This window comes from Lemur catta, chromosome 14 (assembly GCF_020740605.2).
Source record: "Lemur catta isolate mLemCat1 chromosome 14, mLemCat1.pri, whole genome shotgun sequence".
Classification (NCBI taxonomy): Eukaryota; Metazoa; Chordata; class Mammalia; order Primates; family Lemuridae; genus Lemur; species Lemur catta.
Window position 1 is genome coordinate 5,718,342 of NC_059141.1, and position 23,531 is coordinate 5,741,872.

The 23,531-nt window shown below is 49.1% G+C and overlaps 1 protein-coding gene across 5 annotated transcripts in view; it reads left to right on the forward strand.

Moving 5' to 3' along the window:
- The window catches only part of CTBP2 (C-terminal binding protein 2), a 147,663-nt gene that overhangs the window by 39,850 nt on the left and 84,282 nt on the right, over positions 1-23,531 (forward strand). For 3 of the 5 annotated variants that reach the window (XM_045568001.1, XM_045568005.1, XM_045568004.1), the window contains one exon: positions 7,798-7,901. The exons of the other annotated variants lie outside the window; for them this stretch is intronic. The gene's annotated coding sequence lies outside the window, so the exon portion shown is untranslated. The remainder of the gene's footprint in view (positions 1-7,797; positions 7,902-23,531) is intronic. 5 annotated transcript variants of the gene reach the window in all.

Sequence of the window (23,531 nt, forward strand, 5' to 3'; positions counted from 1 at the left end):
ACTTTAACACTTTGGATATATTTTCTGTCTCTTATGTATGTATATATGTATATACTAAAAATGAAATCACTGAAGAATGTTTTAAAATTAAAGATAAATAAGATTTGAATTAAGTGTATTTCATCTTTCCATTTGACCTATGAGTATTTTTCCCTGTGTCTTTAAATATTTTGAAATACTTTTAGTAAATATATAATCTGTTGAGATACAGGTAAAATATATAGGTATAACGTGACACCTGTATGGCTCTATAGCTGTCAGGAGAGATAGTTATCTAGATCTTTCCTTTGTTTTCTTGGCATGTTGTCCTTTCTCATTCTTATGTAAATCTTGACTACTTTTCTCATTATTCCCCTGGCTGGGATGGACTAGGGCATGAAATGGCCAGTTTTCAGAAAAGGTGCCCACTCCTCCCTCTTGGTGGGTGGGGGGGGACTGGCCTTTCTGGCTCTTCCTAGCGGGGAGCAACCCGCATTTGCTGCAGCGGGTCTTGCGTCAAAGCCCGTCAGCGCGGAGGTTCTGTCTCAGCGGGATGGGTTTGTGCTCTGACCATCTGGGGAGCCCTCTGCTGACCACAGGCCCGTGTCAGGCTGGCGTCCCGGGGGTGCCTGGTAGAAAGTCATACTGGAAAGGAGTTCACAAAACCCTTCTACTCCCCCTCCCCACCTGACCAGGGAGATAGCGAGACCCGAGCCTTCTGTTGTCGGGTGCCCAGTCGGTTAGTAGGTTGCCACTAGCTGGGCCCCTGGATCTGCTGTTACGTGAGCCCATCTCCTATTTCTACTCCTTCCAGCAGGTTCTAGACCATCTCACAGAGGTACGTGCGCCTCCACGGCAGCTTTCTTGTTCAGTTACAGTTTGGAACCCTGAAAGGCCAGAGATGAGACACCTTCAGGTGTGTGTCTCATTGGGAGGTGGCTTTGACATTTGTCTCTCGGTTTCCTGAAAGGGCCCATAAGTTCTGCTGAGACCTCAGGGCCAGGCTTCCTCTGAGCTGGGCTGGTTTCATGGGGGGCCTGGCCCTCGAGCAGGCTCTTCCCTCCCACTGCCCTGGTCTTCGCGTTGAGGCGGTCTCGTGGCTTGTCCATGAATGGGCCCATCCTGCCCCCACCGACGTGCAGATGCGCGGGGGACCCGCCAGGCCCCTGTGAGCCTCTGGTCACATTGCTCCCAGCAGCTGCCTTCGCTTCCACGGCCAGCTGGGCAGTTTTGGGTGTGGGAACACAGCTTGAATTCACAAAATGACGTCGTTGTGTGGGTTGCTACTCATAGATCGACTTTTTTTTTTCTCCTTTCAAAACTTGGCCTGCGCCAGCCCTGATCCGCAGCACCCATTTATCAATTCGCCTTCCATGTTCTTCCTCCAGCGGTTGCCAAGCCTCCCATCTGGTGTTCTCACGCCCTTGTCTGTTGCTGCACCCCGGAGCCCTCAGGATGGGGCGCTTGTAGCGGGTGAGCCCCCCCCCCCCCCCCCCGCCCCGGTGCCGCCAGGGCACGGTTTCCCCCCTGCCCCAGCTTGTCCCAAGCCTGTTGGGTCTGTAGTGTCCAAAAGTCAAAAGCTGAAAGAGCAGAGGGACGGGCAAATTAATTGACTACATCTGAGACAACACCGGGAAAATATCCTATTTTATTTTCCTTTAAAAAGTGGCAGAGCTCCAAGACTTCCCTTACAGTTTTCCGCTGGCTGTCCTTATATTCGAAGACAAGAGTTCTAAAATCTTGGCTGTTGGGCCTTTTCACATTCTTAAAACTTAAAACCAGCTGAATGTATTTAATATTATAAAATTTCCGTAAACACTCTCTGACAAAGACTGTGTATGTGAAGTTTCTGCCTGGAGGGCATTTTTCTGCTTGAAGTCGGAGCTTCTAACGAAGTGTTGATTTGACCTTAAGCGCCTTGATGCCAACGCGGCTGTATAGGGGCATGGAAAGAATTAGCTTTCAGGGTGGTTTTTTTCTCCTCCTGAATAAAGGATAATTGTTTCAAAGCTAATTAATATGGTTTATTTATTTACTAGGCAATAGTTAGTGGAATCGAATCCTGGGAAGGAATACTGTGGCCGTACTGGAGTGACAGTGTCTCGGACGCACCATGTTAACGTTCAGTCCTGCAGGCTGTGCGCCAAACACTTGGCTCTTCGTGGATATTGTCATCTTCTTGGTTTTTCCCATGTGACATCCATACCAACTGCTTCATGCCCACAGGCGCAGGGTTTGGTGGGTGGCCTCATCATAGACGCTGGTCAGGAGCAAAATTAATGTGGTGGAGTGGGGGGACCCTGTGCCAGGCACCGTGGGGTTGTGCTGTGCTGTGGCAGCCTGAGTGTTGGTTAAGGGGCAGATCAAACAGGTGGCAGTGACTGAGGTGGGCAGAGGGTGCATCCCTGCAGCTGCCAGCCCTCTGACCTGCTGTGTGCTCAGAGATGCCCATCTGTACCTGAGCAGCCCCCCAAGCCTGCACTGACTTCTTCCTGCAGTCAGCCAGCCGGGGGCTACCTGGATGCCAGCGCACTTCTGCTGTGGCTTGTGCACTGCACACCCTCACTGTGACCTGAAGAGCGAGGGCGGGTGAGGGGTGGGGAGCATGCAGGCGGCACCTCCCTGCTGCCGGTGGCCAGGGTGGGTGGGGCTGTGTGAACAAGGAGCTGCTTGGGCATGCGGGAGGGGGAGGGGAGCCAGTGCTTCTCTGTCTTTCTGCGGCACCTGGTGCTGTTTCTCTTGGCCTCGGTCACTGCCGCCCTGCTTTGTGCTTGTGTCCATCAGTCCGGCCAGAGAGACTTACTGCTGAAGTAGCAGGTCCGTTTAGGGGACAAAGCATTTGGCTTCTTTATGAACTTCTGCCTCAGGCTCTTCCTTGACCAGTGCCCTCGACCTTGAAATAGTTGAGAGGACCTGCTGTGGATATGTGGGGAAGCCCCTGGCACCCCTTTGCATACCCTTTCAGAGACTAGGAGACAGCCATGTGTCCCCAGTGTGGTCTCATCACTGAGGGTCACCCCCTTCTTGCACAGACTGGCACCCCAAAAGAGTGTTGCACTATGGCAAGTGTCAGTCTAGCAAAAGAGGGGGCTAGCGTTGGGGTCCCTGGGCCGCATCCAAAGCCTCAGCAGGGTGGGGGCCAGCCCCAGAGCTGTGGGTCACTTTCAGCTTCTGGGGTCCCACTTGCAGCAGCCCCAGGGCACCGCACTCCTTCTGAGGGGCTGCCTTGCCCTGGGGCACAGTGTGGGAAGTAAGGTGGGGCCTTGCAGCTGTGGACAGACATTTCCTGGGGCACTGCTGCAGTCAGATCACAGGGCTCAGCTGTAGAATTCCTAATGACGGGCCTGTTTCGAGGAGACAGGCAGTAGCATGGGTGCGAGAGTATGTGGAGGGCAGTCATCCTAACAGAGCCACACTCTGGGAACCTGGGGCCTGCTGTGGTGCTTGGTGGCAGGTGGAGAAGACTCAAGCACAGGGTTTGAGTGGCACTTGTGTCCCTGGCACAGTCTCCCTAGGGTTGGGGGAGCAGTAAAATAGGGGCCAGGTCCCTGTTTGCTCCTGGGTCTCCAGGGCGGGTGCGGTCCTTGGCACTTAGTAGGTGCTCAGTGAATCAGTTGAAAGCATCTGGAAGTTTGAGGTCATGGTTGATAATGCATCTGGGGAGGACGGGGCTCTGAAGCAGCCTAGGTGTTCATGGTGGACAGGGGGTTGGTACTTTGGGATTGAAGGCTGGCGTGCCACCCCCCACACACACACACAATTTTTGGCCTTTGCTTGGGGCAGAAATGGGGAACTCTGGATGGTTCTTCCAGTCCCTCTGAACTTGCCTGAGCACAGCCTCACCCCAAGAGACTGAGGCCACATTTGGAGCGGGAACTGCTTGTGGTGCCTGTCTTCTAATGACCTCAATAGAAGTTAGGAGTATTAGATTCTTGGGCCTAATACCTGCTATTTATCTCATGATTTGGGCAGAAGTGAGTTTCTCAGAAGATGTGGAGTCATGTATCAAGCCTTATGAGGACTGGCGTTTAATGAGTAGTTGGAACGAATCTTCCGTGGCTTCTCTCTTTCAAAGGGCCGATCACCTGTGACGGTAGATGTGTCACCTTGCTGTCACAGGCAGGACACTGAGTCTCAGCGAGGTCTCCTGACCTGTGGAGCCGGGATTGATTCTTGCCAACTGCGTGTTCTTTACCCTGTCCTTGTCCCGAGCCCTCTACTTGCGGCAGATATGTGAGTGCTTACGGGATGGCTTTGTGGACACTTTCTGGTTCCCTGCTTTAAGCAGTAGATGTCAGCAGGCCCCCTGGAACCGTGAGGCACGCAGTGTGACGCGGGGTCTCTGTGCAGCCAGGCCTGTGGGAGCCGTGAGTAGGTTTCACATGAGGCTTTCCCGGGCGATTGGGCCTCCCGCCTCTGAGCACGGCAGCCTTGTCAGGACCTTTCTTTTTCTCCTGATAACTGCCCACGCTGCGCTGTAGTTCTGCTCACCAGCCAGCATGACCCAGCCACAGGGCCAGCCTTAGGGGTGGCAGCAGGACGTAGATGGATATTGCAAAGGCTAGAGGACCCAGGGGTGAATTAGCCAGAGCAGAGAGTCAAGTTGGGGTTCAGGCAGGCCCCACGTGCTGACAAGAGCTGGCACGTGGAAGCCTTGGATGGCAGAACCAGTATTAGAAATAATTCATGCAGAGTCAGTGCAGGTGAGTGGGCACTTTGTTCAGTAAGTGTTGCTGACAGCAGGTGGGCTGCTGGTGCCGGGAGCCCAGGCTGAGCTGCCAGCACCTGTCTTCACTCTGCACTTTGGATGGTGGAGGGGCTGCCCCTTCAGTGCAGTGCAGGGCAGAGCCTGTAGGGCTCTTTGGAGGCTTTTCAAGGTGCAGTCTCGTTCAGTTTCAGAAAAGTAGACTTGTTCACTGTAGACCTAAAATGTAATTTTCATAAGCCTGAATTTTCATATGCCCGACTGAAAACCCAAGTGGAGGGGGCCCTTCCAGGCGATGTGTCCTGAATTGTAAGTTTGCTCTAGGTGGAAACCCAAGGACCAGCAGACTGCAGCCTGGCTCCTACTCTTCCCGGCTCTGGGTGCTGCTGTTCCCTCCTGTGATATGGGCACTGGTACCCCTCCCTCCTTGTCATCAGCTTCGGGTAAAGCACGCTTGCCAAGGGATGCTTAGTAGATTCACCCAGGTTGATGGCACAGGCCAAAAATAGGACCCCCCTCTCTGGCCAGAAGCGGCCAGGTGAACTTGGAGGTGGTGGGTGTGCTGACTGCCGTTTCCATGCTGAGGCCGCTTTGGTTTCTGCGGTTGCTGATTTAGGAATGGTGGTGATTTTAATCAGATAAGTCATTTCTGAGTCTTATTGTATACTCCTGGAAGTTCTTAGAGAAATCCTGCCAAGAAAATCTCCCCTGGTGCATCCCTGGGGCACTGTTCCACGCCACGCTGTCAGCAAGTATCTGCTGAAACAAGTAGTTTTGAATTTTTAGCTTTTCTGTAGCTCCAGTCTTTTTTAAGCATTTCTTTCGACCTTCAAGTAATGGGCACTTGCTTTAAAGATTCTGACAGTCTTCTGAGCCTTTTAACATTCCTAATCTACTAAATAAGCTGTCACTGTTCACTGGGACTGTCTGCAGCCTCACCCAAGCCCCCGGCTTGAAATTCCACTAAATGTCACCTCCTCTGTGAGGCCTGTTTAATTCATTCTACTGCGAAGTATTTCAGATTAAGAATCTGTACCCACCACCAAGATTAGGTAGGTGTTAACGTGTTACCATGTTTGTCTTTAGACTTTGGTTCAAAAACAAGAAGTGATGTTATTAGACATTGCTAAGTTCTACCTCTCCAGTTCTCTTCCTTTCCTCTTGCCTTTCCAAATGGACTACTTCCTAAAGATATATACAGTTTCCTTATTTTTTTGATAATTCTTTGTTTTCATGTATATCGTATCCTTAAACATTCGCTTGTGTACTGTGCAAAGCATCAACAATAGAAAGAAAAAGGAAGCCCATGGCCTACGAGGACAAACGACACCAAACAGGGAATATAAGTTCGATATTGCAGTTAATTAAATATTTGATTTCCTATTATGTTTGAGATGAATAAAATGTGATCAAAGTGTTTAACATTTAAGAGACTTGGAGGTGGGAAGGGTCTGTAGCAGCCTGACTTCCACAGCAGGGAAGGTGCCACAAAAGATTCCTATGAGATGGGTTTGAGAGGGTGGATAGGAGTTTGCCGGGCAAGCTCTGCCTCTTCCAAAGGATAGTTTCTTGGCTGTAGTAGACGCATGTGTCACTATAGGCTTGGGACTACTGAAAGGCTATGCCTGTCCCACCCTACCTAGCACTTAAGAGACTGGGATGTCTACATCCTCACTCCTACTTCCTTAAATTGTAAGGTTTGAATTATAATGAGGATTCAGGGTGCAGCTGGGAGTGAATTACTCCTTAACCTTGGGTACGTGGTAACCTTGACTATGACCGTGACCACCCTTTTCTGGAGTAATTATTCTTCAGAATCCTACCTGGCGTTGACCTGGTTCTCGTTGTGAAGTAGGAGGTGGTTGTCGGAGGACTCATGCTCTGCTTTGCTCAGTTAAGTAGAGAGAACACGGGAGCTGGGTCTTCTTTTGAATGGGGAGTGGAGGACTTGGAAGGTTCGGTGGTTCTTTATGACATGGTGCACAATCGTGCCGGAGAACGTCTGTCCCAGGATTGGGTCCTAAGAGATTGGCCCCGTTCCTCATTAAAAGGGGAGAGAACTGTGTTAGGAATCTATAGCTTCCTAAGATTTGAGTCTGGCCGGAAAGTGGTTACAGTAATTTCCTGCCTTTCTGTATATTAATCTACCCTTTGAATCCTGGCTGGCGGGTCGGGTTGGAAACGGCCAGGGCCGGCTGCCGTGGTCCATTTCTCTAAGGTGCAACCCTCTCCTTCCTCAGTGGGCTTGAGAAAGGCTCCCTTACTCCGTGGACGCGCCAGTTGCATAGCAACTCCAGTGCTGGAATTCCATCTTTTCTTCTGGATTAACCATAGAGAAGACACCTGGACATGCCTGCCGCCCAGGTGTTTGCCTTCTCTCTCAGCCACAGAGGGAGTGACTTCTGCCCACCCTCATCGTGGCTGTGTGTTTCTAGGAAGGGGTTCGGATGGCATGGATGGTACCATATATTTCCTCTTTATTCTGTGTAGAGTAAAATAAATGTGAGTGCTGTTTAATGCATCACCTCATTTCATATTGCATTTGCCAAGAAAGTGCAATTTTATTGAACATTAGGATTGAATTCTTAACTGAGTAATCAATTTCAATAGTAAGTTAAAATGCCTTCTATTAATGGACAACTGCAGCCGTTAATCAGAGTTACAGTAGATTAACAGTTGTCAGCATTTATGCTAATAGCACTTATAAACCATGGGCTTATGAATTGCACTTTATAATTCCATATTTCTCAAAACAGGTGGTAGTACTTTTTCCTTGAAGGTATTGATTATTGTGTCCCTTTGCTTGCCTCTCGGAGCTGTAGAGAAAGCTAAATGACATTTTCACGGTGATGACACAATATCACCTGGTTTTGCACACTTGGCTTTGTGTCAGAATAGATGGAAAGGGTTCATTTGTTCTGGTGCTCTACTGTTTAATTTGATCTGGTGTGTGACTAAAGCAAGACAAATAGTATTTTTAATGAAACCATTTAATAACCTCTGGTAGCTTAGAATCAAAGGCATTGGAAAAAATGCAATTAAAGGATGGCTAGATGTAAACAAAAAAAAAATCATTGCTTCAACTTCACTGACTCAATTCATTTTGCTTTCAGGGTTTCATCACCTTAAATGGTTTTGAACCAATGAAGCTATATTTCCTTAAAAAGACGGGCAGCCCATCGTATGAACTATAGAGTTTGTGGACAGATTTATACTGGTGAGTTATTGTAAAATATCCCCAGGTAAAGTTCAGTTTTCTAAGATCCCCTTTGGAATGTGTTTTCAATTAGTTGATGACTATGGGTCGCCCACAGCCTCTGGATGTTTCACTGGGATGTCTAATAGCAGGACCGTATTGATTCTCTTTCAATTAATTGCATCTGGTATTTTCATTTATCAAAAGCAAAATACATGTAATTAACTCTGAAGCAATATAGTTCAGTGTAAAGTGATTTTTGCTGCTGCTACTGCCGCTATAGAGATAAGTCAACGGAAATTATACTACAAGGAAACTCAAGTCAGAATGCAAATAGTATTAGGACTTCTCGACGTATTAATTAAAAAGAATAAAAATGAATTAGAGAAATAGGCTCATGACACCCCAAGTCAGTCGTAAAATGGTAGATGGACGTCTCTGGAAGGAAAGCAGCTTGCTGATGCTGGCACCTCTTTAATCAGCCTGGATTTTTTTAGTTACCAACCTCTAGGATGTCTTGAACATATGATGATTTTTTTCTGGGGGAGTTGATTGGGAATGTGTGTGTAGGCTGCGGAGAGCACTCATTTGGAGTGTGGTTGGGAACATTGATTGATAAAATGCAGTCCTTTACCCGCTGGGTTCTGAGTCTGGTGGTTTTAACATCCCTTTGGCCACTTTCCACAAAACCTGGATTGTATCAAAGTCTTGAAGTGGCAATCGGATGGGATATCAATCATTACCTCGCTTTAAAAAAAAATTTCTCTGTGGGCTATTATAACAATGTCTTTCAAAAACAAGAAAAAAATATTGTGACCAGACTTACTCCTTGTCCCTTCTGTCTCACCTCAGACAGTCCCAGGGTACTGATGTTGCTGCTGAGAAAGGTGATGGTCACCCCTGGGCCCCAGGCCTGGCTTCCTGGGTTTGCTGGAGGCAGATAGACACTTAGGGTCCAGTGTTCCTCAGGGGGTACCTATGGGTAACCACCTGGAGGAGGGGGAAGCTGAATCACAGCCTGAACCCAAGCAGCAAGTGGGCAGTAGACCAGGAATGGGGCACTGTGTGTTTCCCTCATTTTTCCCATAAAGCACAGTCAGCTGGGGAAACTGAGGCAGCTGCCCCAGGCCTAACCCTGCAGAGATGGCTCAGCAGCTTGACGAGCTCGAGCAAGTAGCCTTTTCTCTGAGCACTTAGAAACCTTCCGTGAATTGAACACACGGACTAGGGTGGTCCCCAGGACCCCCCCCCCCCCCCACCTCTTAAGATTTAATTTGATGCAGACATTCAGACACCTTTCCTGGGAGTGCTCTGACGGGGCAGAAGGCCACAGCGGAACATGAAGTTCAGACCCAGTTGCTCATCGGAGGAGCCCCTCGGGGATCTCTGAACAGTGACAGATCTTGGCACTGGGGAGGAGGAGACACTGGAAGTATTGTTGAACCTTCTGGGGCGGAGACATGAGGGAAGTCACGATGGCGGCTGTCGACCTCATTCAGTTCTGCCTTCCGGCCAGCGTTGAAAGAAACGTTTCTGGCTCTCGCCCGTCTCCTGGAGACCTGTGTGCGAGTCTGCCCGGGGTTCAGGCAGGCAGGCCGGCGGCATCGTGGGCCCGAGGCGGTGGAGTGTTAGTTCCGGTCCTGGGTGCTGTGTCTGAAGACATTTTCAGTAGGTTGTGATGTTTCCACGGGTGTCCAGTCCCGTGAGCAGGAACTGGCGGCGGCTGATGCCTGAGCTCTTTTTCCCAGGTAGGGATCACGTCTCACCGGCCTGGGGGCGCGACAGCTGGGTAGACAAACAGTAGAGCGACGCCCGGCGCAGTTTATACACTCATTTCAGGGCTGGAAAATCGTTTCCTCTAAAGATAAGGATGTGGGTAAGGGTGAAGTGGATCTTTTAAATGTAAAAAATGGTTGAATAATGGGGTTTTCATTTGATTCAACCTAATAACTGGAACCACCCTAGGATTCTGTTTAGCGGTAGTCTCCATCTCAGATGAGTTAACGTTCTACAAATGCATCCAGGATCGGGATGAAACTGCAGCACACTGCCGTTAACAGATGTTTCCTGAGTGCCGAGTGTGCTCAGACACTTAGCCCAGTGTGGGGGCTCCCACCATCCCTGTATTTTTGGCATACTTTTTATAGCACTTTGGAAGAGCCTAAGAGACTGGGTGTGTAGCACTGGAGTTGCCCGTCACTAGGGCATGGCCACTGTTGAGTGATGCTGCCTGGTGGTGTCTACAGCCCACACCCACGTTGACTGTGGCCCTGTTGGCCTGGCTCTTGCCCAGCACCAGGATTGAACTTCTGCCATGACCACACTCACAGATACTCGGGGGCTGGGGGAGGTGAGGGTTAGGGGTGTGGGGAGGAAGTCCTCAAGGGTCCCCAGAAAGCATGTGTTTGCTCTTGGCCCTTTTGTACTCTGGCACCCACAGCAACATGAGAGGGGTCACGTTGGATTGTAGCCAAAGTAAAGGACCACATGTTGATCTCACCTGTTGAAATCTCTGGTTTAGACAGATCGTTTTAAATGTTAGCGGGAGAGAAGGAGGTAGGTGAAAACCCTGCAACTCCATCAAAAGTGTTGGCAAACCCGTGAGACACTAGAACCATTTATATGTCATTTTTGTCATTTTGGTGTTTTTGAATGTGTCCTGATATAAAAAAGCATTCTAGTTGTACTAGAATTGATATTTTGCTTTGTGGCCTCCTTTTGTTAATAACTTCACATCAGACACTTCAGCTTTCTCCCAGAGAGGCTCCCTTTCTCATTAAGAGTGGATGACAGCCTGCTACGTTTAGATCTGTTGCATTTGTCCTGCTTTTGCTATCTGTTCTGTACGTTGCTGCCTGTTCCATTGAAAACCCAGTATGCCATGCGGCTTGCTGGCTGCTTCTGTGACCAGACTTAGCTCCCCTTCACTCCGGGTGAGTCATGGTTTTTCTTGTACCACTTTGTTATTAAGCATTCATACTTGTAGCAGCACCCAATCATCTTGTAATTTTAACAGAAGTGTCACGGAAGAAGTGCTTTTGGTTAAATGCCTGTAAATGAGTAGGAGGGCAAATCAAAGCTCTTAGCTTTTATTATGTGAACTGATGGAGTCACGGTGGCTGTGGTTTCGTGAAGGCGCGACAGTGTACCTGGCTGCTACATTTGCTGCAGTATGTGTTCTGACCGATTGCAGTAATGATGTAGAAGCTTGGCCTGTCTAATAAGCCCCTGAGAAAGGCAGTGTGGGGTGACGGGGCACTGGTACCTCAATATGCTTGGTTGTGGAGGAGGGCCTGCCTCGGAACCAGGCCGGGTGGGGTGAGGTGTGGCTGTGGCAGGCCAGCCGTGCTAGGTGACGCCATCTCCCTCTTCACAGGTTCTCTGGCCTGTTTCTAGCAGGACAGATATCTGTCTTCTATGAAAAACAGAAGGGAAAGTATCGACTTACACTAGAAATAAATACCCTAAACTCTGGGATCTAGTTGTTGCTGGTTGTTGAGTGGTGGAGGTGTCTGCTGTAGACACTCTGGTCCCAGCGTTGTGGCCTCCCAGGGTCCCCTGGGCCCTCGGCCCCCTGAGTACCGGCCTGCACCAGCCGTCAGCCTCCAGTGCATGCGGCCGGCCTGTGCTAGGGACGTGTGATCCTGCTCCCGTTTCTAGGCCAGAGGCGAGACTGCCAGCGTGGGAAACCACAAGCCAGAGGAAGGGGCCTTTGGTCTCAGGGGAACTCACTAGGTGAGAAGCAGCCAGGAGGCTGAGATGGGAGCTTTAGCCAGCTCCCTGGCCTGGGAGGAGGGGTGGGCCCCAGCTGGACTCTTGTTCATTCCTGAGCCTTCAGGACCAGGGTCGAGTCTGGGAGGCCAAGCACACAGGAGCCACTCTGAGCCTCCTATAATAAATGGCAGGTGTCGAGTCCACCTTTGTTCTTTTCTGCTGAGAATCTCTAAATCTTTGTGTGGCTTCCTGAGTAGGACTAGAGAGATTGTCCAGCCAAGTCCTCTTCTTTTTGGTTTTAGAGGTCTATACTGGTCTTTGGAGTCACGCAGGGGACAAGGCTCCGGCTCCTCCCAGGGAGTTTGGTTTTCTGTTGCCTTAGTGTACACCACCTTCCGCCCCACCCAGGCTGCCAGGCCTAATCAGAGTCGATTTGCAAACAGGGTGAGACAGCTGTGTCACCCATGTGTCCAGACTAAGCGAGCCTGCATGCGTGTCCAGGGGTTCCCAGCCAGGGTGGGTCCCTGTGGAGTTGTGCTCTTGCTGGAGGGCCCTGCTTGGAGTGGGGGGGATGGCTCTCAGCAGGGCTCTGGAGGGTGGATGGGCACAGGCTCCTGGTGGGGTCGGCAAGTTGTGTCACCACTGAGCACAGTATGCTGGAAGATATAGGTGTGTTGTCCACCTTTCTTCCCATTATCCTTATGATGTTGGCAAAGATCTGCATTTTGTCAAGATCTTGACGCTCAGAGCTGCTTGTCTACACGTGGGGCTTTCGGTCAGACCTGGTGTTCCGGCACTGGTGGTGTGCCCCCAGCTCAGGCTTCTCCTGGTCCCCTGCTGGTGGGAGCCTTCTCAGAAACACTGCAGTAGTGGGGCTTGGTTTGCCAATATTGCAGGATTCTTTTTGTAGTTGAGAAGTACTTCGTGGGGTCTTTGATGTTCTTGGGAGTTCATTTTCTCAGGCGTATAATAAGGTCAGTCAGTCCCTGGCCCAGGCATGTGGGAGACTAGTGCTTGGTCTGTCCAGAGTGGAGGCTACCTGTGGCTGCTTGTTGCCCGTGTAGGACTCATGTGTGCAGAGGAGTTCCCTCCTCTGTCCCCTAAAGCCAGCCCTGATGGAGACCTGCACACCCCCCAGAGAGGCCTGGCCAGCATGAGTCCTGTCCCACCCCTGGGGCAGCCCAGTTTTATGGGACAACCAGAGGCAAATGTCAGTGACTAGTCACTGTCACTTCCTGAGGCTCGGAGTATGTGTGTGTTGGAGGGAGAGGAGAGTGGGAAGGAGCGGGTGGACGTGATGGCACAGGGTAGGGGCCTTCCTTACCTGTTGAAGGAGACATTTCTGTTTACTGTCAGGTTTCAGGTTGGGGATGCGTGTGTCGCCGTGTGAGCGAGCAGGCAGGCAGGGAGGTGAACTTTCTGTATTAAAATGCTGGGTCTCTAATCAAGTGTTCTTGGGTGTGATTAATGGCAGAGGAAAAGGTTATTTGTTGCTGTAAATATTTTTGTTTAGCATTTATGTGTTACCATTGCTGATTTTATTACTGCTAGAATGCATTCGACCAATTAAGTTTTTTTTTTTTTTTTTAAATAAACATGGTGTTGGTTTTAGGCAGTGTCAGTTGGTTTTCATGGAGGGACACACACTGCTTCACTGAAGCACAAGGGATTTGCCCAGATTCAGGTTTAAAGGGGCATTACTTTCAACTTACAGCAGCTCTCTCAGCTACAGATGCTAAGGAAATAACTCAACAGCTCAAGAACCTCAGAGTCCTGCTAAGCCTCTATCCTGACACAGCCCACGTGATACTGAGAGAACTGGGTACACTCAGATTTTTTTATGATGTAATTTCTGGATCTTGATTTTGGTTGTTGCCTTTTCTAAAGTCACATTTAGGAAGTGGCTGAGAATTCCCTCGATGCTCATGTCCCCAGGCCCAGTGTTTTCAGTGGGAACAGAAAGAAGGACACGTTGCCTGTGGCTTCCTTCTTCCCGGGCATCCACTTAACACCATGTGAACACATTTAATTTATTGATTGATTGATTCATTTATTTTTGGCAAACTTGGCAACTCCCACCTGGCCCCACGCTGTTAAAAATAAAGTCTTCTTGGTTGACTGAATGCTTTTGCAATTCGTTCTTTCTACGTAGCAATTAAAATAATTCCCCTAGACTTGTACCAGTTAAGGATAAATAGGAGGTTTTAAAAGAAAATGCTGCGTAATTCATCGGTTTTTTTGTGTGGGTGCATGGGTGATACATGAGAACATCTCCTGTGAGTGGACGCTTGTGTAAGGAGGTAAAATGGGACATTTTTCCGCATTTATCCTGAGAAGCAGCCCAAACAGTGACATTTATACATATTTCATAATGTGGTTTTTTCAGGCACACGGAGAAAACAAATCAATTTCTCAGCAGTATACTATTTAAAAGAAACAGCAACAACCTGTGGGGTAAGTTGCAGAAGCTGTTAAAATTAATTATATATGGCAAAAAGATAGAACATTAGGGGGAAAATGTTAATGTGCAAGAGTAAAAGACACAGCCCCTGGATGAATAGCAGTTCAGGGCATCTGACTGCAGCGTTTAATTTCTGTTTCTTCACAAATGTGCACAGACACTCAACAGTGGCTCCTGGGCAGGGGCGTCCTCTTCCGTCGTGTCTCCAGGCTGACGAGATTGAGTGTCCCCATGAACTTCTGGCCAGATCTGGTTGGTGCGGGCCTTGATTTGTCAGAATGGTGTCGCGCTGTCTTTTGGTAGAGATTTGTGGAAAATGCGAATTGGTGGTAAAAGTATTTGGTTTCCTGTGCCTTGTAATGCAGCACCTTTTCTGTGGTCACCTTCCCTCTTCCGGTTCAGCTATGCATTGTTTAACTCAAAGGAAACCTTTGTTGTCCTGGGCAGGGTGTAACCTGCAACTCCTTGAAAAATTCAGCTCGCGGGATCGGTTTCTTCCAGGATGCAGGGGAGAGGCCGGGCAACTGGGTGGTGCTTTAGGGAAGGGTCCCAGGGTACAGCCTTGCCCCATTCCCAGGGGCAGCCAGGGCGGTGGAGCTGGGCAGTGCAGGTTTGCTGGGTGAGGCACGTGTGTCTACTGACTAAAGACACACACCTGCTTCCATGATTTGGGCCTCAGGAAAATAAACATTCCGTGGGAAGCACAGGGGAGGGGGAGGGGTCTGTGTCCTGGGAGACCTCAACTCCGCCTGCTCTTGGCCCTTTTGCTGCTTCTGTGCATCTCAGTTTGAGGTGTCACTTAGGTTCCTAAGTACAGAGGGTGGCCCATTGTCTGGTGTGAGTGCTATGTCACTGTGAGCACAGCAGCTGGGGATTTTAGTCTCTTATGACTTCCTGAGCCTTCTGACTCCTATCAGGTGAAATTAAATAAAAGTGTTGCAAGTGGACTTGGATTAAGGGGCAGTGTTCTGACCGTGAACGTAGAACCTTCCAGGGTGATTTCTACAAGTGCCCCGAGGCAGGATCATGTTCACTGCAGCTGTTGTCTCCTTGGTTTTCTGTGCACGGGCTGCACGTTGTGGGTGCTTCGGAAGTATTTTTGAATGAATAAGCCCAGGCTGCAGTGGGGCCCGGGAGGTGTGGAGTGGCTGGGCATGTGCAGAAACCCATCCCAACATCTGTCTAGAAGGCCAGGTTGGTTCTGCGTTAGCTGGGAGTGTTCGGAGACCGTAGGCAAACTAGCATGTTAACCACTGTTCGGGGGAGACGCACATGTTCTGAAATAGCAAGTCCATGTTCTTGAGCTTTCCGCCACAGGAACGTGAAGCCGTGCTCCCGCCTCCCCTCCGTGCACGTAGGGTGGGGAGTCTAAACCCTGTGTGGCCTGGGGAACCGGCTGCCCTCGCCAGTCGTCTGTGGCTGCTGCACCATGGCAACCTCATAGTTGGATTGTGGGGATAGCAAGAAGGCATCACTGGCTCCCCAGGTCCCTTGGGACAAAGCTCAGATGGCCCATGTATGAAATTCCTTCAAGGACCCAACGTGGTGGCTGCTGCCTTCAGAGGCCTTTCCTGCACGTGTTACTGACCATCCCTGCCCCACATTTGTTAAAAACCTTCTCTTTGATAGCAGTACAGTACTCTGGGCTTTTCATAATTCAGTTGAAACTCACTGCTTGTCCCTAATTACAGCAGAATGTGACCTCTAAACCACGACATAGGACTGCAGCTTCCTCTAGGAAGGAGGATTCGCATTGATTTGTGCTCTGATCTCCCACGGGCTTAAGTGGCAGCACCATGGAGGCCTGTTTAAGGCCGGAAAGCCTTCTGCTTGCGTGTTTAAACAGAGCAGATTGATGCAGCGTTAGACTTGGCCAGGAAGCAGCTCAGCTCTTTAGCATGGAATTGCATCATAACAGTCGCTCCCCCCAGCAGCTGATGGCTTTGGCACTTCCTCCTCTTTGCATGGGAAAGGTAAAGATTCTAATTGCCGGGACTTGGCTGTGGCCTTGGTGATGGGTGGCGGGGAAGGAACCTGATGACATGGCCAAAAAATGCTTGCAGCTTAACCATAGCCTCTTCTGACGGTGTTGACCTTGGGCAAACTAAACCCCTCTGAGCTTAGTGCCTCAATTTCCTCCTCTTTCCAGTGAGGCTGATGGTAGTATAGAAGGGGCTTAGTCAAGTACCTTGGTACACTGAAGGGCTTGGTAAAGACTGCTGTCATAATCACCGTTGTCATCATCATTAATAGCAGCAGTAAATGCAGACAGCCACAGGCTTAGCATGGGGGAAACCCTGGTGTCTGCCTGGGCTGGAGGAGGAAGTACAGGGTGCATCTCAAGGCAGCACCTGTGGTCTGTGTTATAAAGAAAAATTAGATGCAAGATGAATAGAACACTAAACTTCCTTGCTCATGACAATTCTGCTGTGTTTCTGAAGGTTACGTCCTCCTTCTGGGACTTGGGAGGTGGGATGCATACACCTTTCTCATCAACCTGGTAATAATGTCTTTTCTTTGAGCGATGACGGGTTTGGGGTTTCCCTGAAGCCTTTCCCACATGTCACGTGTTGGATTGTAGTTGTTCATTTTTGTGAGGATGTGATGGTTCAAGCCACAGCAAAGATGAGGTGCAGGTGCCATGCTGTTGCACCTGCTCCCATGCCCAGGTGTGTCTCACTGCCTGGACACCTGTTTAATAATGTACATCCTTCTCTGGGGACACGTCCCCACTCTCTTTTCAGTGGCTTGAGGTCTCTGCTATTTGCCTGAACATTAAGTGTGACCGAAGAGCCTGAGGCCAGCGCAGCCCTCATCTTGCCCCAGCTGTGGAGGGGACCAGGACGTTGGGCTTTCTCCCGAGAGCCACGCTGGGAGAGGCCAGAGAACACGGCCACTTCACATGAAAGGCTGTTAGATTCAGGTCACCAGGTTTGGACTCCTGCATTTATGGCAAAGTCTAAAAATGCAGATTTGTAACAACCAATGTTAATGAATTCAGACTGTTTGAATTTCACACTGAATGATGGCTGGAATGATCAGAGCCCACAGCTTATGAGATCCCTGGATCGTGTAATCTTTTCTCAAGATTAAATTGATAGGATGATGTAATATCACATTACTTTTATTAACATTTCGGGTCATAAAAGAGAAACCTATTAGGATAGGAGAATTTAGTAAAAATAATAGTAACAGCAAAACAATTTGGAATATGTAATGTATTCAGTAAATTTCAAAATGCCGCATCTCATTTAAAATGCAATGTTGTGCCCATAGATATTGAATGCAATACCTTTGTACCCTAGGGCTCCCTCTTTTCTACATTAAAAATATTCTATTTAAATGCAGATTTTGATTTGCAATCTAGGAAGAGAATTCTGGAAGAATGGGAAGGACAACTCTGCATCTATTAATTTCGGTTTCACAGATTATTCTTGTTGTATTGCTCTTGTCCGTATAGCCCCCCCCGCCCCTTCCTCCCCGAAAAGGTCTTTTCCAAACATACAAGTAAGGAACATGCTTAAAGTTTCAGCGGATGACAGTGGTGCTATACTTTGTCTTCCTTAGAATCTTTCTCCCCTTCTGCCTCCCCACACCCCACGCCCCCATAGCCAGGCTGAAGAAACACAAAAGGCCCCCGGATTTCTTCACATGGCAGAAGCTTGAGAATTTCTCCCTTTAAACTGAGGTAATCGCTGTAGTGGGCAGTGGACGTCACCCTAGAACCCTGTCGATACTTACATGTATTTGTGGTATTTAAACTTACTTTAATTTTAAAATTTCTGGCTCCTAGTTTTGTGTGTGTACGCGAGCATTTACTCCCGGGTTCTAGCTTTCTCTTGCTTTCCCGCACGTGCTGTGGGTGCCTCACCTAGAAAACGAGCAGAACAGGCCGTGGTGCTGGGTGCGAACGTTGAGACGTCCCTTCTCAGAGTGGAAGTGACTTGTGTGATGTTGAGCTTCGGTTACCAAAGAAATGGATTTATAGCTTTTGATATTGCACTCTGAAAATTAATTAGGTGGCTAATCACTATAAACAGCATTTTCTTTTGCTGTTGTCTGCACTTAATACAGCATCTCCTGCCATATATACATGTCAGTTTCAAACTGAGCATTGTGCTTTGGCCTTTATGATCTGTCAAGGGAAAATGGAAGTAGATTCTTTATAATATGTTAATTGATCTATTTGGGAATTTTTAGACATAGACAACATCTGTGCATGCCAGTAACATAGTTAATGGCTTCCATTCTTCAACAGGAGACGGTTTTCAGAGTCTGTCTGTGATCTTGTTTAGACCTTCCGTGTCCTCCCCAGGGCGTAGCAGTGTTCTGGTGCCTTAGGACTAGTCCTGAAAACACTTGGAGTCCTGTTTTGGGGGTGCCTCCAGCCAGAATGTGCTGGGATTGTGTTGGGTCCGGAGGGAGCACAGGATTAGCAGACTTGGTCTTGAGCCCCCCACCCCCACCCACCCTAACCTAGACCAGACTGGCTGGAGCAATGGATCCGGGCAACGTGACCATGGACTTGGGAAATCCTCAGAACCCTTCTGCTGTTCTTGTAGATGCCACCTCCCCTGTTAGCTGGGCATGTTTGGGCTCTCCTTTAGCCAGTGGTTTTTGGCAACTCGAGCTCATTTTCCATACAAACCTCTTGATTGTTCCTATAGGCAGGATATATTGTCTTTTCCTATTGATTGTGATGAGCTGCACCCTTTAAATACTGCCTGCGGAAAAAAGGGTATTTCCCCAGCAGTTGGTGGGAGATGCCCCAGTTGGAGTTGGGGTGGGGAGGTGTCCTTCAGTGAGCCCGGAGGGAAGGCTGAGACTTAGGACTTGGGGCTCGTGTCTCAGGCCTTCCCTGTCCAGGAAAGCAGGGTTGAAAAACTACTGTTGGTATTTGGAGGGCCCAGAGTAGTCCAGTCTCTTGCCCTGGAAAGGAAGCCCCATGAGCTGCATGTTGTCCGCATGCTAGACACCGTATACACAGCTTCATTCTGTCCTGTGTATGTGGTGTGGTCCTACAAGGTTGGGTTTTTATCCTTATTTTTTGCTTATTTAATGGAAGACAATGGAGGTGAATTGACTTCTCTTGACACTCAGCAGGAACAGAGGTGAGATTTGAACCTGGATCTGGGTTTCAGCCGTGCACACCCAGCATGTTCTGCTTCACGACCTTCTCCCAAAACGCTTTGGACCTTGAGTTGAAACTGTGCAATACTGAATGCACCTGACCACAAGTTGGTGCGGTAGCTTTTCTCTAATCTCTATAGACTCCACCTTTGCCAACCAGCAACCCACAGAAAGGGGCTTCCTGACTTGGTAAATGCTCATAGCCAGGTGAGCTCGTTGAATTTGTTGTGTGGGGTTTGGAATTCCGTACCCCACATGCCCAGCCCGGGTAGGTGGGTATAGGGTGGGGGTGGCCTCAGACCAGGATCAGCATTTTGGAATTTGTTGTAGGCAGGGTCCCGGGCCAGAGCAGCTCAGGGTGGACAGCTCAAATGCTGAGTGTCCTCCCTCTCTGTCCACCAGCAGCAGCCTCTGGGCCGGCTCCTTGGCACTGTGAAGGTGCAGGGGGACAGAAGTGGCTGGGAGGGCCTTTCAGCCTTCTGTGACCATAACTCCCCTCCTTGGAAGCCTGGCTCGCGCGTTGCCCAGGTCCCGGCCTTCCTGAGGTCTGTTAAACACAGAAACGTCAACCAAGTGATGTATTAAGGGCTCCCCGTATGCCAGACACACTGCTCCGTGCTGCGTATTCTCTTGTTATTACTAATCCTCAGCAACCAGGGATAGTGTGGGTGGGTGTCATTGTCATCAGCATAGGGAAGGAATGGAGGGTGGGGAGTGGCGCCCGAGCCCCAGAGCTGAACATGCTCTGGTTCACAGGCCCAGTGACTGATGGCTGAGGCAGGCTCAGTGCTCAGTTTAAAAAAAAAAGAAAAAGACATGCACAGTAGGTACTTCATGAACATGATTACTTACTGCCACTGCCTCTGGTATTGTTGGCCTCGTTTACCTTTTGTTGGCACTGAGACCCTTTGGTAAAAGGCGATAACTTCAGAGGGCCTGTCACAGACAGTCACCAATGCCCCCGACCTAGTCATTTCTGTCTGAACTCACTCAGGTACACACGTGCACACACTTGTATGTGCACACACATACATATCCATACATGTGCCGGCTCCTGCACCCACAGTGCACACACTCGTACAGATTCCAGTACGTTTGCACACACACATTGACATCACACGTGTATGCACACACATGCACACAAATCGTGAATGGGTCTCACCTGTGGCGTGTGTACCAGGAGCACCTGTGGCAGCTGGACAGAGTAAAGGATCCCGTATACCCGGCACTCACCTGGGCACTCACCTCTGCTGCTCCTCGGGTTGGCTTTGAGAGGTACAGCCTGTTACTTGGCGTTCGTGCTAGAGAACTAAGGTCTTCGACAGCCATCCGTCTTCACTGTTCACTGAAATGTTTCTAGAAATGGTGTTGGGATAATTAGACCGTGTGGCTTCTTTCTGCTTTCTTCCTAGGTTGGTAAGTAGGAGGAGTTTAATCTGAGACTAGTTAATTTTATAATTGGATTTAAAAGAGTAAAAGGGGTGGACCTGGTTTACACATTAGCTTTACCACTGTGGCCACCTGAGATGTCTCATCAGGTACGGATCCAATTATTTTATTGTGCCAACATTAATGTTGGGAGTGCACACATAATCTGGAGTCAGCAGGTTCATACACTACTATCTCATTAAATTTTCAGGCAAAAGCTGCAAAAATTAATTGGAGGCATGTAATAGTTTAGAATGTGAGCGGGCTTATGGTAATATAAATTATGTGAAGAGAAGACAGTTTTATATACTGAGAGAGGGAAAACTGGTTTACTTTAATGAGAAGAGATAGAAATGTAGAGCTATTTTTCCATTACAGATGCACTCTAAAGTGTTTGGACTTAGTTGATGAATAGAGTTAATTCGCTGCTACAGTTCCAATAATTCATGTTGCACAGTTTAATGACTTCTAGATAAAAACAGGATTGAAATGTTAATTTCTCTGAAGAAATTGGGGCACTCTTGTATATCAGACTTTTTCTCCCTATTAAACCACTAGTTAATTTCACTAAACAAGTCTCTTGGAGGTATTTCATGCTACATAGACTTTTGTATTTCTTACCTGCGTTGGCTTTCTTTTTTTCAACCTTAATATACATGATTATCTTAGATGAGAGAATTTGTCCGGTAACTTGACCCAATAGGGAGTTGCCTGGCGTGAAGCTTTGTAAACAACCATGTGCTGTAATCTGTATCGCAGTGGCTAATTTTTTTTTTTTTTTTTTTTGGCTGTTGTTAGCTATGGATTTGGTCATGTAGATCTGTTGTCCTTGTTTTTGAGCTGGAAAATAGGAAGTATTGATCCATCAGTGTTAGATTCATGAGGCTTTGGTCTCAAATCATAAAGGAATTCCATCACATTATTTTATTCTGTGTCTTTGTTTCCTTGTCCACTTTTTATAATTGTGGGCCTTTTTACCCCATAGAGTAGTAGATTCAACACTGAGTTCAGTGTCTTTCTCTTTAATCTACTCTGAGAAAAAAGGAAGGAAACTCTGGTAACAAAATGTTAACTAAGAGTGGTGCTACGTAATTAAGGAGTTCCCAGAGATTTTGTTGTGATAAACATGCAAACGTGTATTACTTAAACCATGTGCATGTTGTTTTTGGGTTTTTAGTTCTTGACAAAGGGGGAAAAAATTAAACCCATAAGCATTTAAAAGAGGCGGGAAAGGAATGAACTGCCTCTCCCTGTTGCCCCTTCCTGGACTTTGGGAGTGCAGGTTAGGGCTGGCGCTGGGGCTGGGGCGGGGGCAGGCGGGAGGGGGGAGGGCTGGTAGGACTTCCTGGGTGATGCAAGGTCTCCTGTGCCCTGTGGGCACCCCCCACCCCACCCGTGATCACTGGCCTTGGCAAGGCTTAGTTAATCCTGACAGGTCATCTTTAGCCTAAACCTTGCGTCACCACAGGGCTTTTGGAAACAGAGAGAACTCATTTTCCACAAATCTGCCCTGTCTACAAAGCTCAGCGTCTGCCCCGGCCTCAGGAACCAGACGCTGTACCTGTACACACCTATTCTTTTCTGCAAGGAGAACACGCGGCAGGAACTCAGACGTGAAGCACAGCAGTGGGAAGAGAGAGCTCCTTTAGGTTGGCTTCCTTCTGAGGCCCGCGGTTCCTGACGGAGTAGCGTCCTTGGAGCATTTGGTGGGGGTTGTGTTCTGGTATTTTCCTGGTGGTGGGGCCTGGCACCTGTGACACCAGTGAGGGTGTGTGGCGTTGCATTCCGTCCGCCCCTGTGCTGGGGTGAAGAGCCTCCTGCCTGCCTCACCAGGTGGTCTCCTTTCTGTCTCTTCTGCATCATCTGGGACCCTGGGTGGGCCGTGTGATTCCAGACCAGCCTGGCGATGTTGTAGCTTCATTATTTGCATTGAGGGTCTTACCACTGGCCTTGGCTTTCTGGGACCCCACACCCCTCTGTTTGCCTTTGTGGGTTAGAGACCTTCTCATGTTTAGGGACCTTTCTTGAGATATGTTTGTAGGCGTGTGTCAGACTTCCTCCCGGAGCAGTGATGGGTTGGGAAACGTGAACTTGAACTTGGAGTATGTTGAGAGACCCACCCTCAAAGACGGGGCTGCTGTCGTCAAGGCAGTTGATGTTCTCTTTGGGCTCTGGGTCAGCTTATCCCTTCTGAATCAAGGACTTCAGGAGGCGTCCCCTGGCCCTGCCACACCTTGGTTACTGCATCCCTCCCCCTGGTGGCCGGAGCTCGCCCTGGTCATTGTCTCCTCTGCTTTTTGACGCACTTGGTCGATCTTGCATTTTTCTTCCCATCTCCAATTGCCCCTTTCATCAGCCACCTTTATTTACGTCAGTGACATCTCCTGTGTCCCAACTTGGTAAAGAATTAACCTGTCTGTAATCAGCCCCAGCCATTTCTTAGCATTCCTAGTTCCTTTGAAACCCCAGAGACTTCAGTTTGATTCCTTTAAGGCAGGGTTTCTCTTCTTTGCCACTGCTGACGTTTCTGGCCGGGTAGTTCCTCTTCTTGGGGGCTGTCGTCTGTCCTCTGTGCTCTGTGGGATGTTTAACAGCATCCCTGGCCTCTACTCCCTCGAAGCCAGCAGCACCTCTCTCCCTACCCCAGTACGACAGCCCAAAATGTCACCAGCCATTACCCAGAGTCCCTTGGGTGAAAAACGTCCCCTGCTTGAGACCCACTGGTGAAGGGGTGGCTGTTTATTCCATTCCTGTAGTCGCCTTGTGCATGTGCCACAGTGAGCCCCATCTGCACGGCGGAGATGACTCCGTGGCATGGAAACCACCTCACGCTCTCCTCGGCTGGGGCGCCCTCCTGAAGCGCATGGCCACACCGAGGTCCCTTCTCGGGCTGCGTTGCCAGCTCAGGCTCCCCTCGT